Consider the following 18,172-nt stretch of genomic DNA (forward strand, 5'->3'; position numbering starts at 1 on the left):
TGATTCTTCTGATCCATGAGCAAGAGATGACTTTTCATTTTTTGTTATCTTTTTCAGTTTCTTCTTTTAGTTTTTTAAAGAATTATTTCATTTCATTTATTTATTATTATTGTTTTATTTGACCAGAGAGAGACAGAGAGAGAAAGAAAGTGAGAAAGCAAGCTGCCACTTCCCGGACCCAATGTGCAGTCACCCATGTGGGAGTCCAGTACCTTAACCTTTATTTTTTTATAGTCTTCATTGTAGAGATATTTCACCTCCCTAGTTAGATTTGTTCCTAGTAATTTGTTTTTGTGTCTGTTGTAAATGGGATTGCTTTCTTCATTTGTCTCAGTACATTCATTATTAGTGTACAAAAATGCCAGAGATTCTTATCTGTTGGTTTTGTATCTTGCAACTTTACCAAATTCATTTATTACATCTAAGTAGTTTCTGGTGGATTATTTAGGTTTTTCTTTGTACATAATCATGGCATTGACTAGCAGGAACAATTTAGTTTTTTACTTACCAGCTCAAATGTCTTTTATTTCATTCTCTTGTCTGATTGTAGTAGCTAGAATTTCCAGCATTATGCTGAATAGGAGTAATGAAAATGGACATTCTTGTCTTGTTCCATTTTTAAGAGGAAAAATTTTTTACTTTTTTCCATTCAATGTGTTATTAGCTGTGGGCTTGTCTTATATGACCTTTACTGTGTTAAGAAATGTGACTTTTAGGGCCAGCCTCATACTATAGTAGTTACGTACTCTGCGAGAAAGCCAGGTCCCACATGGCCAATGCCCATTTTAGACCTGGCCTTGGCTTAAAAGACATGGCAGGTGCCTGTGCAAGTGTGTCCAAAATCTTGACAAGCTAGAGAAATGGAGGAAAAAGGATTGGGTATGACCATACCCCCTTGTGTTGAGCTTTCTCTCTCTCTCTCTCTCTCTCTCTCTCGTGAGCACATGCACACACTGGCAAAAAATAAATAAATAAATAAAAAGATGAAAGGAAGGAAGAAAGAAAAGGAAAAGATAAAAAAAATGCCTTCTAAACCTTAGTATTGTCCTAAAGGATGCAAGCTGGTGAGGTCTTTTACTCTTGGATATATTAGTTGTTGTATGATCTGGATATAACCTCAGGTGAGACATTTCCTTTTGGCTGAGTTCAACTCCTGTAGAGAGTCTCTGCTATAAATTGCCATCAGCTAACACTCTCAGCAGCAGGGAAAATGATTGCCTTAATCCTGAAGAGGGCATCTAAGTGGCACCTCACACTATTCCATGTACCATCTAGATTATTTGTACCATTGACTAAAATTTGGTCTTCAAAGTTTCAAGACTGTCTCTGAAATATTCCCTGTATTTCCTTGGTTCTGTATAGGTTATATTTTCTGTTTCCTACTATAATACACACACACACACACACACACACACACACACACACACACACACTGTGCTCTTACCAAGTACAGTCTTTCATTCGCAAAGTGTTACAAAACCACCCTGGCTTCAGGCAAATAAAAATATGATCTGAGATGTGTGTTGTCTAGAAGATTCTCTGTGTAACTCACATGTGCTTCCTATATGCTTTTTTCTTTTCTTCCAACAAAACTGTTTCTGACTGACTTTTGGGATGCATTGAAAAGAAAATAACTACTTAGCTCTTTGAAGTATCCTAGGACATTATTGGCATGCTAAAAATGAACCATTAATGGATTTTATCATTTGGTCAAGTATATAAAATTTGAGTTTTAAACTGTAAATTACCTATTAGGAATTAGCATATATTTTTGTGTGTGTGTGAGCTCAGATAGCTACCTAGCTACTCAATTAGTTTATAAAGAACTTAGCCCCCATTCAGTTGTTCTAAGTAGTTCCTGATACACCAAGAGAAAGAGTACCAAATAAATATTTAGTTGACAATACAATAATAGGAAGAAGGCAGTTAACCTTGTTTTGTCTGATTACTGGTAGAGCTCATCTTTGCCATGATTTTCATATCCATTTTAAATTATTTAGTTAACAATTTATTTCTTCTAGCCTAGGAGATTGTAACTTTGGAAATAAGTGATATATTTTTTTTTCATTTTTATATACTAGGTCATCAGGAAAGTTAAGACATATTTTTTTTTCTTTTATTTATTTATTTATTTGGAAAGGTTTTTGCTATAGGGTGCGTGTGCTCGCCAGACAGACAGAGAGAGACAGAGAGACAGAAAGCGAGAAATCACCCCCCAGGGGGGATGGTCACGCCGCAATCCCTTCTCCTCCATTCTCCTCTCGGGATCTTGGGCACGCATGCACATGTGCCCAGCGTGAGTTTTAAGCCACCGGGTCCGGGACGCGAACCGCGGTCGACTACATGGGAGTCCAGCGACATAGCCATTACGCTAACTGCTGGTTCCCAAGACATATTTTTAGGTCATCAGGAAAGTTAAGACATATTTTTCTATGCAAAAATGTGTCATGTTTTTCCCAAATTCTCGATTTTTTAACGTGTGAGTGTGTGTGTGTGTGTGTGTGTGTGTGTATACCTTCATATGTTCATTTACATACCTATGTTTATTTAGGTTATATATAATTTAATATATTATAAATAATGTAGATTATATATAATAAAACTTTAGAATAATATGTTTAGTTAGGTTATTTAGGTTATTTATTTTATTTGGTTATATATTAACCAAAGAAGTATATGAATTGCATTTGCTAACGTTGAGATATATGTTTTATGGCACAGCTTTTAGTGCTTTGATAAATGATATTATACACTTTCAACCACTTTTAATTATCCATAATAACCCCAAAAGGTTTAAAAGTGTTTTCAACCCTATTCAAAGTGGCTTGCTGGCTATTAAAGGCTGAGTGCCTCTGGCTGAGAGGCATCTTGGCTGCTAACATGGGTAATTATAGACGTTCCTAAGGCTATTAAAACATCGAATGTTTCTTAGCTTTGATTATAAGACATCTAAATTGCCTAGCTGGATTAGGAGTGTCTTGTATTAAGCATTTAGGTCATAAGGTCTCTAGACCAAGTCTTATCTATGTTCTATGATGTAAAACTTCATTCTAGCTACTCCATAAACATTAGCTAATACCTACTTTTTGAATACTTAATATGTTTTCCCATGCTATAATTGAGCTCCTTATTTATGCAGCATTTCTATAGATAATGAAGAATAAAATCATATACTAGGATTATATTACTTGTGAAATATTGTGTTTGGGTAAAATTATAATCACACATATGCTCTCTCTTCATATTGCTATTTGCATATTACACTGATATGGGCAAATATAAATATATTAAGCAATAGTTTTTTTTTAAAGGGACCTCAGACATAATCTAGACCAATCCCTCTAAATTTTCAGTTGATTAAAATGAGACTGATAAGAGTTTATATTATTTATACTGTCACAAAACAGGTTATTGGCAATATTGAAGCTCTATGGAACTGTATATGTTAATTTCCAATATAGAAAAATAGCCCATTAGGTTAACACAATCCATTCTTCGTAAAATAATGAGTTCTCCCATTTTTAGTTTCTCCTAAGTAAATTTATTACAGTGAATGATTCAGTTGTTTGTATGAGTAAACCTAATGGTTGTTTTTCAGATATGAAACAAATAAAAATTAATAATAATTAGTTTCTGACATTTCCATTCTGTCAAATTGCTTGAGTCTATTTTAGAACATATGTACTTTTTAAAGAATTCAGATCATCTCTCTGTAAAATATCTATATATGGAGTATATTAGAATGAAAATATTGGATCATGAGAAAAGTCATGATGTATTTTTCTATGCAGAAATGCATTATGACTTTTCCAACAACCCAATAATTTGGTATAAAATAGGGATACATCCTCCATTACCTTCATTAAATCACACCCCCTCCCCCAGGGAGAACGGCCATGCCACAATCCATTCTCCCTCATTCTCTTCTCAAATTCTTGGGCACACACACACACACACACCCGGTGTGAATTTTAAACCACTGGGTCTGGGACTCAAACCATGGTCGACTACGTGGGAGTCCAGTGATGTAACCATTATGGTATCTGCTGGTCCCCTTAACCTAAATTTCAAAGCAGGTATAATTGGCAAGAAATCCATCAAATTTTATGGTTATTGGGAATGTCATGACACATTTTTGCATAGAAAAATGTGTCATGACATTCCCTATGACCTAATATATACTAAAAAATTCTAAAATCAAGATAGAGCTTTTGAGAATCCTGGACTGTCCATTTATCATTTTGCAATAACTATTTACCTCACTGAAACTCAGTATCTTCACTTGTCACATGGGGAAATGTTACATTAAGCATATCTATGTGATGAGGATTAAGTGGACTAATGATTATAAAGTATGCGTCAAACAGGAAATACCCATAGATGAAGGTATTGTGGCATTTATTTATTTACTCTAGGGCTCCATAAATAAGTTCTCAGATCCTATAAAAAGTGATTTTTAACTATTATAGACTCAGAAAAATGGACATCAAACATCACAGAGCATAAGGAATTGGTGGATCAGACAAATGTTTCAGGAAATAAAAAGCATCACATTTTTGGCCAGGAGATGAGATGAAATGAAACTATTATATATATTATAATGCACACATAACCCATCAGTAATTTAGTAGAAATAGGATAAGAAAAATTAAAAATCAAACTACTATTCACATAAGAGAGATTGGTTAACTGGGCTTTACTCTAGAGAGGATCTGGTTCAAACCAGATGTCTCCAATTGCTCGAGTTTTTACTTTGTGTAACTTTATATTTGGTTAGTTTTGGGAAAAAAATAACTAGTTTGGGAAGAAGTAGTTACATTTCCTACTTGGTGCTTGCCATTTACCAAAATATATTAAGCTCTAATACAACATGATTTAAAAGTGGTTTACTTTTAAGGTACTATTATGAAGGTAGTTTATTCTGTAAGATATAATTTGATTTTAAGATGCCCATTTTTTCTTAATCTAATTCCCTAGTATTATGATTATCAAAAGGCTAGCAGAGGCCCAGCCACAATGGTACAGGTGATAGGGCACCACTGTGTGATACTGGAGCCATATGTGCAGGGCTGGGGTTAGGATCTCAGGTCAATCTGAACTTACCGGGTGTACCCATGGACATGCCTGTGATCCTGGCTGTCTGGAAGATTGAGTGCAGATCACAGCATGGTAAGACCCTTTCAAGAGTCTCTCTTCCTCATTCCTAAGTAAACTTTTTTTTTTAAGAGAGAGATTTTTGCTATAGGGTGTGTGTACTTGCCAGAGAGAGAAAGAGAAAAGGCAAGACCTCGGCCAGCTCCAGCTCACAGGCAACTTCCTCAAAATCAAACACGCATTCATTAATATCTTCCAACCAGAAGTGATTTGCAATCCCTTCTCCTCCATTCTCCTCTCTGGATTTTGGGCTCTCACACACACATGCCCAGTGTGAGTTTCAAGCAGCCAGGTCCAGGATTTGAACTGCAGTCAGCCATGTGGGAGTTCAGAGCCTCAACCACTATGCCACCTGCTGGCCCTGAAGTAAGTAAGCGTTTAAAAGGAAAAAAAAAAAGGTTAACATAAACCAAATTTTACAATATTTTATTCATTCATCAATTATCACATTTCTATGCCTTCAATGTTATTAAACTGATCTCTGCAATTTATAGAATCATCTCAAAAACTGGCAAATTTGAGCAACATGTACACGAGTACACAGGCCTGGAAGAGTTAAATATTTACATCCAGTAAGGCAAAAAGTAATTGAAGGTGCAGATTAGTTGCCACAGAGGCAAGATTTTCTAGGCGTACAAGATGGGAAGACACATTAGGTGACTCAGAAAGGTTCATGTCACCTGGTGAAAAAAAAAAAAAACAGTACAAGCAATATTGTAAGGGTCCTTATCTCCATCAATATTCAGAGGCCAACTGTGGTTAATAAAAACCTGTTTTTGAGAATACTGAAAGATGCCCCACCATCCTTGAGAGCACATTCATATTTACAGTCATTACAAAATGATATATAAAAACAAAAGTCTAATGTATTAGCTTAGAAACAAATTATCATAGAAACGGAAATGCTCAACATGACAAGGGAAGCCAAATTAATTTAAAACTGTCAATTGGCTGAAACCAAACAAAGGAATTTCATATTTCATATTTTTAATATTTAATTGTTCAAGCTAAGATGCATACAACTTATGGCTGTAAAGACCTGTCAGTGGAATTAATCTTAATTGATGTTTCTGTCCTTTTAATTGATGTTCCTTTCCTATTAATAGTGTCTCAATGTATACTACCAATAAATGACTCAATAGTCTCTGTCTGTCTGTCTCTATTTTATACTTTTACATCAAACTGAATTCCCTTTGGATTGACTCACTTTAAATACATTAATATATTCAAATATGTTAAAGTCAAGTTTTGCAAGCAGGCTATGTCTTTATCTTTGAGGTGATGGTCTGACTAATTATATGTTGATTTTGAAAATCATGTTTACCTACTTAGGAAAACTTCCCCATTAGAAGAGATGTAAATAGATAATACATGGGGGAAATTAGGTGTGTGGGGTGGGGGAAAAAGTGAGAAGAATAGACTAAAGGGCATAACCAGCAGGAAGAACAATGTCTACGTTTATAATAGAAACGTATCGAAATGTTCTGCAATTAAAAGATAAGTTTGGAAAATTACAAACAAAGAGACTGAAGACATTAAGAGTGGATCAATTCTTAAACAATGAAGTTGAGCGTCTAACATGACTTTGATAATCAACACAGAACTCAAAAGGAGATCAATGGATAATGTCTGATTGAGAAGACTGGAAACAATCTCAAGGATTTCAACAATAGGCATGAAAGGAGTGCGATGAATCACAGTGGACTACTATAGCTAAATCAACCCTGGGATTCAGAGGCAAGTTGTCTGCAAAACTAGTGAGCCAAGGGACCCTTTTCCCTGTCTCTGGTTTCTGTTTTTAATTGTTGTCCCTGAGGATTTTTTCTGGCAAAAAGGGGGAAAAGGATGGGCGATCTTCACACTTTTGGAAGAATGTAAATATATATATATGTATATATATATAATGGGACTTTGATGGCTACATTTATACTTTGAAGATTCTACAGTTTGAGGAGGAGAGATAGCTCAGGGAGGGAAATAGAGTGAGTACAACCCTACCAAAAAAACACAGGTAAATAACCTTGGGTTTACAGTGGAAATCTCTCTATAAATTGACCCTGAATTAATTTTAGCAGTTGTGTGGCACCCTTTGGAGAAGAAAAATAATGCTTATTGGAAGTTGATCTTCTAAAAAGGTTGATGTCCTGCTGATTAATACAAATTTGTAGGCATAGTATCAAATATACTTTGGGTAGTAATGTATCTTCGCTTGTACTCACAATATTGCAGACCCATAGCACATTTATATCTTTATATACTCTGCATTTTGCTATACACTTAATTTATGCTTCAGCTAACTGTTTATAATATTGGAGATGTTTAATTTCTTGCATGCACTTAATATCATATTAAATTTTGTTACTACTGTAAAGTCCTGCATCAGAGGATATTTTATATTTGGATATTACTTTTGTCTGAGAAGCCTCAACTGACCTCACCACCTTTCCAACAAATACCTGAAGAGAAATACTGTGAGAAAGCCCATGGGCAGATCTGTTGTCACAAACATAGCAAAATGCTATCTAAGAAGTGTCTTTTATTTGAGGAGCTGTTCGTTTCCTCTTGCTGCTGTAACAAATGACCACAAATTTACTGGTTTAACTTAAGTCTGTTAGCTCAGTTCTGAGTTAAGTCCCCAGATTGAGATGTCAGCAGGTCTATGTTTCTTTTGGAGCCTATAAGGATGAATCCATGCAGAAATTTCATTCTGAATTGGGCAAACTGATTTAATGGCATGGTCAGGTGGCATTACTATCTGTTATTATAGTAGTTTCCCAACTATTACACTTCAGTTGATTCTCTCAAAATGTTTCCAGTTTCTAGAAGCCACCTACGCTTCTTAATTTTCGATCGCTTCCTCCACCTCTAAAGCCAGCAATATCCATCCTCACATCTCCTTCTCTGATTCTGACCCTCCTGCCTCTTTCTTAGAGGACTCTTGTGGTTACATTAGGCCTATTTGGATAATACAAGATGCTCTTCCCATCTCAAGATCCTTAGTTTAGTCACACCTGCAATGTCCCTTAGGGATTGGGATGTGAGCATCTTTTTTGTAGGGGCATTTTTCTACCTATCATATTGTATATCTCCCAATACACATCAATTGTGGAAAATTCTTTCCCTTTTACTAATTTTTTTTTTCTTTTGCACATATTTTCTAAGCACTCCTAGGTTCATGGCCCCTAGAGGAAGTCACTGAGTGGAGATGCTGTCACTGCATTCAAGAAGCTAAACATGTATTGTTAAAATAAGTGAACTTGAATTTCTGAAGTTTTTGTTTTTACAGTTTATGGGATGTTTATATTTAAGTCCTAGTTGTTGGTAATAACAATATTTGATACCACATTTGTTTGTATTCACTATACAAATATCAATGCCCTCTGACCAAACACCACCAGGAACATAATTGTAATGGGACAAATTGGTTTTATCACTTATTACAGCTAGGAAGAGCACACAATATGAAGAATGTGTGACATCTCAGAAAGGAAGTTTTAGAAATGACTTGTGGGATTTGGGTTCTGGTTAGGAAATCTTGGAGAACATATGAGAAAATGGAGATTCACTGTAGATTGGGTGCTGTCAGTAAGTCAGGGCAGTTCTATGACTGGGTACCTCTAAACATCTATAGGGAGGGACGGCAGACTAGAGTAGGGATAAAGCTGTAATGATATGCAAAGAAGCAACAGTTATTCATATTAGCTAAGGGAGAGAGACATTTGGTATTTTGTGGGTAGCACAGTGACTGTTTATATCTCACTTTATCTTGGTCCTAGAGTGAACATGTCTGATGCTGGTGTCTATGAGAGTGTTTATATCTACCAAGAGGACAACGTAGCCTAGTAGTGAGCTAGATTATAATCTAAAGGCCTGGTTGCTTTAGTTTCTGGATGTTAAACTTGTGTTTTCCATCCCGGTCCCATCTGCAGTGCTGGTTCAACCTGCAGCACTGGTTCAACCTGCAGAATTCCATATCCACTTCACAGTTACTGCACTGAAATCTGAGGATTGAGTTTACCAGATGATTCTGACATATACTAAAGGCTGAAAGTCACTCTACTAGAAAAAAAATTTTAAAATAGTTTTTATCAAGGTTAAGTATGTGCTTGTGAATACAAGAGTCCCACTTATCTGCTGCTTCACTTTCCACAGTTTCTGTTACTGTGATCCAGTATTTTGAGAGAAAGAGAGAACACTTACACATAACTTTTATTACAGTATGCTGTCATAATTGTTCTATATTATTGTTGTTCATCTGTTATATTCATCTGTGCCTAATTTATAAATTAAATTTTAACATAGGTATGTATGTATGGGGAAAAACCTTAGTTTACATAGGGTTTGGTATTATCCATGGTTTCAGGCATCCACTGGGGATTTTGGAACATATGCCATGCACATAAGGAGGGGCGCTATTCATGTCTTTAATAATCATATTCTGATGTTTTAAGTTTTTTCATTTATAACTCACAAACTATGATTAAGTTTTCATTTATGCATAGCCTTTTGTTAGATTTTCCTTGGGAATGGCTGAGGTGGGGGGCTTACCAGATGATTCTGACATATACTAAAGGCTGAAAGTCACTCTACTAGAAAAAAAATTTTAAAATAGTTTTTATCAAGGTTAAGTATGTGCTTGTGAATACAAGAGTCCCACTTATCTGCTGCTTCACTTTCCACAGTTTCTGTTACTGTGATCCAGTATTTTGAGAGAAAGAGAGAACACTTACACATAACTTTTATTACAGTATGCTGTCATAATTGTTCTATATTATTGTTGTTCATCTGTTATATTCATCTGTGCCTAATTTATAAATTAAATTTTAACATAGGTATGTATGTATGGGGAAAAACCTTAGTTTACATAGGGTTTGATATGATCCATGGTTTCAGGCATCCACTGGGGATTTTGGAACATATGCCATGCACATAAGGAGGGGCGCTATTCATGTCTTTAATAATCATATTCTGATGTTTTAAGTTTTTTCATTTATAACTCACAAACTATGATTAAGTTTTCATTTATGCATAGCCTTTTGTTAGATTTTCCTTGGGAATGGCTGAGGGGTGGGGCTGCTTTACAAAAAAAAAAAAAAAAAAGAAGAAGCAAACAAAAAACCCCCCAAAAAACAGAAAAACAAAATAGAGATGCACTTCTGAAGAGTTTTAAACTAGGCACTAATGATACTTGTGTGGATTTAACATCTGCAGTTCAGTCTTTTATTTTCACAGTTTGCTCTTATGTTGACTGGATATCACCTGAAATCAGCACTGCAAGCCGCAGCAGGACTAAGCAATCTTTTCTGTTTGGGTTCTGAATACACGCTGCACCATCATCTCTCTGCATCATCTTCCTGTTGACAAGCTTTCCCATGTGCTTTAAACCTGAAACCGCATAAGCCTTACCACCTCACTGTGATGAACATGCCCTTTAAAAGCTAAACTAAAGGTGTTTTCATTGTCCCCACATGACAGTGTGGGAGAATGCAGGGCCTACAGGAGGGAATCTGTGCCTGTAAATAGCATTGATAATAGTCGTGCCTTCATTTGCCTTCACTTCTTTTCTTTCATTTTTGCAACAATATGTGCATGCACAATAAGAAGACAAAGTTAAGAGCAAGATGTATTCTCTTCAGTACAATCTAACGTAATTATTAACATTCTAAAATATGCCTTCAAGTCCTTTAAATTTTTTCTGAAACAGTTATGATTTCAATAGCTTACTTTAAGGATGTTTTTAGGTAATTTTAGAACAGTAAATGTTTACAGAGAACATGTTGAAGCTCAATGTAAATTACAGAAGAGAAAATTATATATATATGTATATATAAATACATATATTGTATATATGTATATGTGTGTGTATATATATATAGAGAGAGAGAATTATATAACATATATAATCATATATGCATATGTGCACATACATATATACATATATATAGTACATACCTATAATTCATTGCAACTGGTACTTCCTTACAAAAGTCAAAATTTATTAAGCTTACTAGAAGAGTAGCATTGAAATTGAAAGCATACCACATCCGGGTGTCAACAAAGTGTCTTATACCAGAGCTTTTTACACTATCCCTAGCACAAGATCAGTATTTGTTAAATCTGTTTATTTGTTAACTTTTAGATTATCATTACTCATGGGACCAGCAGTTAGTATAATGGCTATATCACTGGACTCCCATGTAGTAGACCACGGTTCGAGTCCTGGACCCAGTGCCTTAAACTCACACCGGGGATGTGTGCATGCATGCCCAAGATCCTGAGAGGAGAATGGAGGAGAAGGGATTGCGGTATGGCCATCCTCCCTGGGGAGTGATTTCTCGCTTTCTGTCTGTCTCTGTCTGTCTTTCTGGTGAGCGCACACGCCCTATAGCGAAAACCTCTCCCACCTCTCCCCCCCCCCCAAAAAAAAGAATATCATTACTCACATTCTTCAGAGATTCATAGTTTTCTAATAGAATAATTCTCAATTTATATAAAAAGTCAAAAATAAACAGACACACTATAAGACCATCCTTAAATTACTGTTCTATTCGACAAGCATAAAATTATTGTTAAATTGCTATAAAACTTTTTAAAGGTTTAGTCTCAATTTATATACTTCATTGTGGACAGTAAAATACATTCACAGAGCTCTGCACTTTCTTTTTTTTCTTTAATCCATTTATTTATTTTTACATTTTTCCACATTTACATTACATATCAAACAATTTTTGCTCATACTCCATAGTTCTTGACAGCTTACAAATTTCAAAATTTCAAAGTACTGAATTTTAAAGATAATGTTCAAAATATTTCTTATAATTTTGTATAATTTTAGTTGTGACCCTATAACAACAGAAACAGTACGGTTTTAAATATTTTTGAGAAAATATTTACATGTCAACTACACAAATTGTTGAAAAGCAAATGCCCAGCACACTAGTAACATATAAACCTTCTCAATTCAACCCTACAGCCCAGCATTGTAATCAGTAAAGATTGCAAAAGAGCAACCACACCAGAGGATTATCTTGAGAAAGACTTTGAAGGAGAAAAAAGAGACTGTTCTTTGCTAGCAGATGGAATATCACAGAAAACTTCAGAATACTTGGTATGCAGGGCTGAATTGTGCTCTGCACTTTCAATGGTACCATTTGATACCAATTTTAAGCACTGGGTTTTTGATATTGATAACATAATTTGTTAGTGCTATGAGAGAGATCAGAAATTTTAACCTGGAATTTTTTTTTTTAAATAAAACCACTGAAATAGGTGAGAATGAAAAGAAAACTGACATTCTTGTTCAGGACATTGGTAGATCCAAAAGCAAAGATAACCATTTGATGAATGGAATAGGAGAGGCTAATGGGCAAGGAATGATTATTATTTGATTTACATTGTGTTTTAGAGAAAATTAAGATAGAGAAGTGCTATTCATAAGTTTTTAAATGATAGTATGAATGAATGAATTGCAGAAATTGACTTTTTTGATAAACCACATGTAGAGTTTAGCAGCAAAACTAAACAGAACCGTGATTCATTTTTACTTAATTTCAGAAAACTATGTTACTGTGAATGGGCTCATCCTTCATTTGCCTTTTTCCCTCCCTTTCCACTTTCAACATGTCATCAGTCCCACTGAGATGGCTGCCTAATGATGCTTCAAATCTGTACTAATCTCTGCTTTATCCCTGAGACCTCCAGTAGTGCCTGACACACAGTACATGTTGAACAAATATTTGTCCAATGATCAAATGAATATATGTTCTCTGTGTGATATGTGTCATAATGCCATGTTTTTCCTTCTCTTTGTGATTTTTATTTGGGTTGGGGGTTACCATAAGGCATGTGCATTCACTGGAGAGAGACAGAGAGTGAGGAAGTAAGAAATCCACCCCCACCCCCACCCCCCGGGGAAATGGCCACACCACAATTTCTTCTACTCCATTCTCCTCTCAGGATTTTGGGCACACACATACATGTGCCCAGTGTGATTTTCAAGTGCAGAGTCTGGAGCTCCAGCCATCGTAGACCATGTGATAGTCCAACACCTTAGCCATGCCACCTGCTGCCCCTGTCCTTGTGATGTTTAACATGGGTTTCTCTTTGTATATGATATTGTTCCTTTCTAAAATTTTTGACAACAGGTTCCATTCACATGGCATACTTTCTTTGAACTCTTCCTCAAAATTCCCAGAAAAAGCCCCTAAAATCTGCTCTGAGTATAGATGCATTATTTCATTGCAGGTTTTGCTTATACATGTTAACCATTATGGAGTAAATGATCTTGAGGATAAAAATCATGTCATTTTTCTAACCGTTTTTCCAGGTACTTAACATAGTGCTTGAAAATCCTAGGTGATCAATAAAATTTATTCTGTGGATGAGTAAGTGAATTATTCAAGGAGATCAAGAGAAACTATAAAATGGTTTCAGCTCCATTTATCACACATAGAACTTTTGTATTTTGTTTCTCTACTTTGTGTAAATCTTCTAGCTCATAAAATCTAATAGTCATAATTTTCAATTTGATTGTTAAGTGTACTAGAATCCTCTACCTCAGTCTTTTCGTTATGTTATCATTTGGTTGCTTGCTTATTGTTTCTGACAAGAAGGACTTAAGCAAATACAGATGTGCTCTTATTAATATCCTGAAATACACAGTCCTCTCTCTTGGAAATAATTATGGAGGCTACGCTATTTACTTTGATGCTTTCCATGTTCTGGAATGCTCTTCTAAATACCAAACATTTCCTTTCTGAGCACTGACCCTAATTTTATCAGAAGAAGTTCATAATTGGGGGCACAGTGAACTGATTCCCTAATCTATGTCAAGGTTATTTCCTTTAGGTTAATTGTACACTACTTGACTTTTGCATTTGACCCTCATACAAGAGCATATTTAAAAGGATTCCAACTTTACTGAGGTAATGGATTGCATCATTACATAATCTCTAGTAGTCAGACAGTAAAGCAATTTGAAGCAAAATCTAATCTCTCCCCAACTTTATCTCCTTCTTTGCAACATCTCCAGATAGATCTTTGAAGATCACTTACATGATGTCATACCTTTTGTGTCAGCTTCACTAATGTATAGTCCTAACTCCTATTTTACCTTCTGCTGAATAAATAGTAGATTAATAGATCACAATCCTGTGATTTACTCCAGTTATTTAAAATTCCCTTTATTTTATAATACAGTGAGGGGCCATCTATGTCATCAAGTCACACATTCGGAGTGTTCAGTTTAATTTTTCCTTAAAGAAACTTTTTGAATTGATATTGAAGCAATTCAACCTATTTTGATATATGACCAGCCTACAAAATGCAAAAATATCAACCATAATTTTTACATTCATTTATTAATGTGCCTATTCAGTAAATACTTTTTAATGACTCACTATGGAATGGCTCAGGTTCTTATCTGGGCATTCAGAGTGGAAAAAGACAAACAGATTTTCCATTTTGTACCATACAGTCCATTAGGTAAAGATAAAAAAAAAATTAAGTGAACAACTGCATAAACAAGAAAATTTCTTCTCATTATGTGCCATATGTACAGGCAGGTGTGATAGTGACTAAACATTTTCTTTATCATATAGAGTGTTTAGGGAAGGCCTTTTTGAAGAGATGGCCTTTAATATGAGGCCTGGAAATGACAAAAGCCAGATATAGGAAAGGAAAAAATTTCCAAGTTGAGGGAAACAACAGATAAAAAGAATCTAAAGAGGAGTTGTTCTTAGCCTGTTCAAGGGACTTCAAGAGGTCAATGTGGCTGGGGTGTTATAAGCAGGGGTGGCAGTGAGAGGAGTGTATGAATTGATGCTTAGAGTCCAAGAATCAGACCACATAGGGACTTAAGAGTATGAAGAGAAATCATGGAGTGATTTTAAGCATGTGGATGATACAATTGGATTTATGTTTTTAAAAATTGCTCATACTATTATAAGGAGAATGAATTTTAAGGGGTAGAAGCACAAGTCTCCCAGAGATAGATTATGGCAAGACTCCAGGAATAAGATGGTAGTCACTTAGAGTAGGAGAGAATGAAACTGATTTGAAATAAATGTTGGAAGTAGAATAGACAGCACTTGCAGATGGATAGATATACTGTGTGAATAAAACATACACATAGAAAAAAAATCTGCTACAGTTTTGAATTGAACAATTAGTTAAAGAATCGTGCCTCTTCCTAACACATTTAGTCTGGGGGATTGTGGAAGATATGTGTTATTTTATTCCTGTTCGGTTTCCATTCCCACTTTTAAATATAGCATTCTGATTTTTTTGTTGGGGATTCTCCTTCCTACTCCATTATATTGGGTTTTGGGTACAACCTACAATATGAGTATAAGATGCAAGTCTGGCTGATCAACATTTTTAAATATTCCATCAAGGTGACTAACTTAGTTACAACGCTGCCCAGTAAGATGCAACCCTAAGACTGTAGGTTGAACTATTGGAAAAAGGGTCCAAAGATATTGGTAAGTTAGTAGGAATTTAGTTTGGAACAGCTAGAGGGTACCATGCTAAGAGAACATGCCAGAGAATGCAGCCAAGGCAGAGGTAAAAGAGGTCAAGTTTATGCCAGAACCTTTCTGCCCCCAAAAGTAACTTTCAATATTTGAGCCCATTTAAGTTGGATTTCTCTTCCATGTAACAAAATGTTTTAGGTATACAGTCATATGCCACATAATGAAATTTTGGTCAAAGAAAGATCATATATACTATAGTAGTCCCATAAGATTATAATGGAACTGAAAAAATTCTTGTCATCTACTGATACTATAGCTATGTAGCATTGTAGCACAACACATTACTCGTGTTAGTGGTGATGATGGTGTAGACAAACCAACAGCACTGCCACTTATATAAAACTATAGCATAAGCATTATGTACAATTATACTTCATAATGATAATAAACAACTATGTTATTTGTTAATATACTATGCTATAGTTTTATTATTATTCTTATTTTATGCCAGAGGGAAACGTGGAGAAGCAGCCCCAAAGGGGCCTTTTCATGCTGCAATTCTTTTTCCTCCAATTCTTCATCCAATCAGGATCTTGGGCACATGAGCAGGCAACTGGTGTAAAGCTGATGGACCCAGGAATCCTAGTGAGATCCCCAGTAAGCTGAGTGAGATCCAGCTTCCTCTATGCAGGGCCTACTCACTGTGCTTTGGGGCTAAATATATCATTATTTTTGAATGTATTCCTACATATAAACTTGTTTTTTAATGTTACTGTAAAACAATATGCCAAGTTAGGCTGTCACCTACCTCATATGTCCCATATTTACCTCATCTCTCGATTCCATCATTTCCTCTTGTATTTGATTTATTCTCTTATAGTTCATTCACCATAACCCTTCCAGTTGGACAAGATGTGGAGTTAGAAGACAGTGATACTGATGATCTTGACCCTGTGTAGGCCTAGGGTAATAACATTTGAGTTTGTGTCTTTGTTTTTTTTTTTTCTTTTAAAGTTTGAATAAAAAAGTAATACTAAAGTTTAAAAATAGAAAAAAATCTTATAGGATAAGAACATAAAGAAAATATTTTTGTACAGTGGTTAAAAAATACACTTAGCTTGTTTCCATGTTAAGTGTTATTATAAGACAGTTATGCTTTTTAAATATATGGAGTAAAAATTAGAGTAAGCTAAGGTTAGTTTATTATTGAATTTAAAAAATAAATTTAGTGAAGCTCTAGTGTATAGTGTTTGCAAAGCATACAGAAAAGTACAATCACATCCTATGCCTTCACATTCACTCACCACTCACTCACTGACAGCAGCTTCCAGTCCTGAAAGTCTATGCATGGGAAGTCCCTATACAGGGGTACCATTTTTTATCTTTCACACTGTATTTTTATTGTATATTTTCCACATTTAGATATTTTCAGATACACAGATACTTGCTATTATGTTACATTTGCCTTCAGTATTCAGTATAGTAACATGCTATACAGGTTTGTAGCCTAAGAACAGTAGAGTATTCCATATAGCCTAGGTGTGTGGTAGGTTATGCCATCTAGGTTTATCTAACTATGCTCTATGATCACATAATGACAAAATTATGTAATGATGTATTTCTCAGAATATATTCCCATTGTTAAGCGACTCATCCTATATTAAGTTGGAAATAGCAATTTAGGTTTTCCAGAGTAAAATAAAGGATGCCTAGTTAAATGTGAATTTCAGATAAATGATTTTCTTAGAGATTTTTTGTCCTATAGGGTGCATGAGCTCTCCAGAGAGAGAGCGAGAAAAAGAGAAAGAGAGAAAGAGAGACAGAAAATGAGAAATCACCCCCCCCCCCCCAGGAGTGATGGACATGCTACAATCCTTTCTCCTCCATAACCCTCTTGGGATTTTGGGGACACACAGACAAACATCTGGCATTAGTCTCAAGCCACCAGGTCTGGGACACAAATTGCTGTTGTCCATGTGGGACAGCACCTTAACCACTATGCCACCTCCTGGTCCCTAAATGATTATTTTTTAAGTATATGTCCCAAATATTGTTAAATCTGTCAAGCCTATGCCTTTTAGATATCCAAGTGTAGGTATCAAGTGCACAGTTGTGTGTACAGACCTGGAACTCCAGAGAAAGGTCATGGATTTTCATGGATATTTGGAAGTTTCCACAATAGCAATAGTATTCAAAGCTATGGGACTGAAAGATTATAGCTTAGAAAACAAGGTGGATAGAGTTGAGTATACCCAGAGTTAAACCTGAGGACTACTCACTCTATCAAGCACAAGTCTAACAGATCAAGAAGAATATGTAAAGGATTGAGAAGGAACAGCCAGGGAAGGTGGAAATAGAGTGCTTGCTCCCACCATGAAGACTGAGAAAATGGCCCAAAAATTTGAGAATAATATACGAGAAGTACTAGATACCATCAAATGTCCAAACATCCAGATAATTGGCATTCCAGAAGGTGAAGAGACCCATAAGGGCATTGATAATCTATTCCATGAAATCCTGCAAGAAACTTTCCAAACCTAGAGAGG

The sequence above is a fragment of the Tupaia chinensis genome, unplaced genomic scaffold, assembly GCF_000334495.1.
Source record: "Tupaia chinensis unplaced genomic scaffold, TupChi_1.0 Scaffold000600_1, whole genome shotgun sequence".
In the NCBI taxonomy this organism is placed as follows: Eukaryota; Metazoa; Chordata; class Mammalia; order Scandentia; family Tupaiidae; genus Tupaia; species Tupaia belangeri.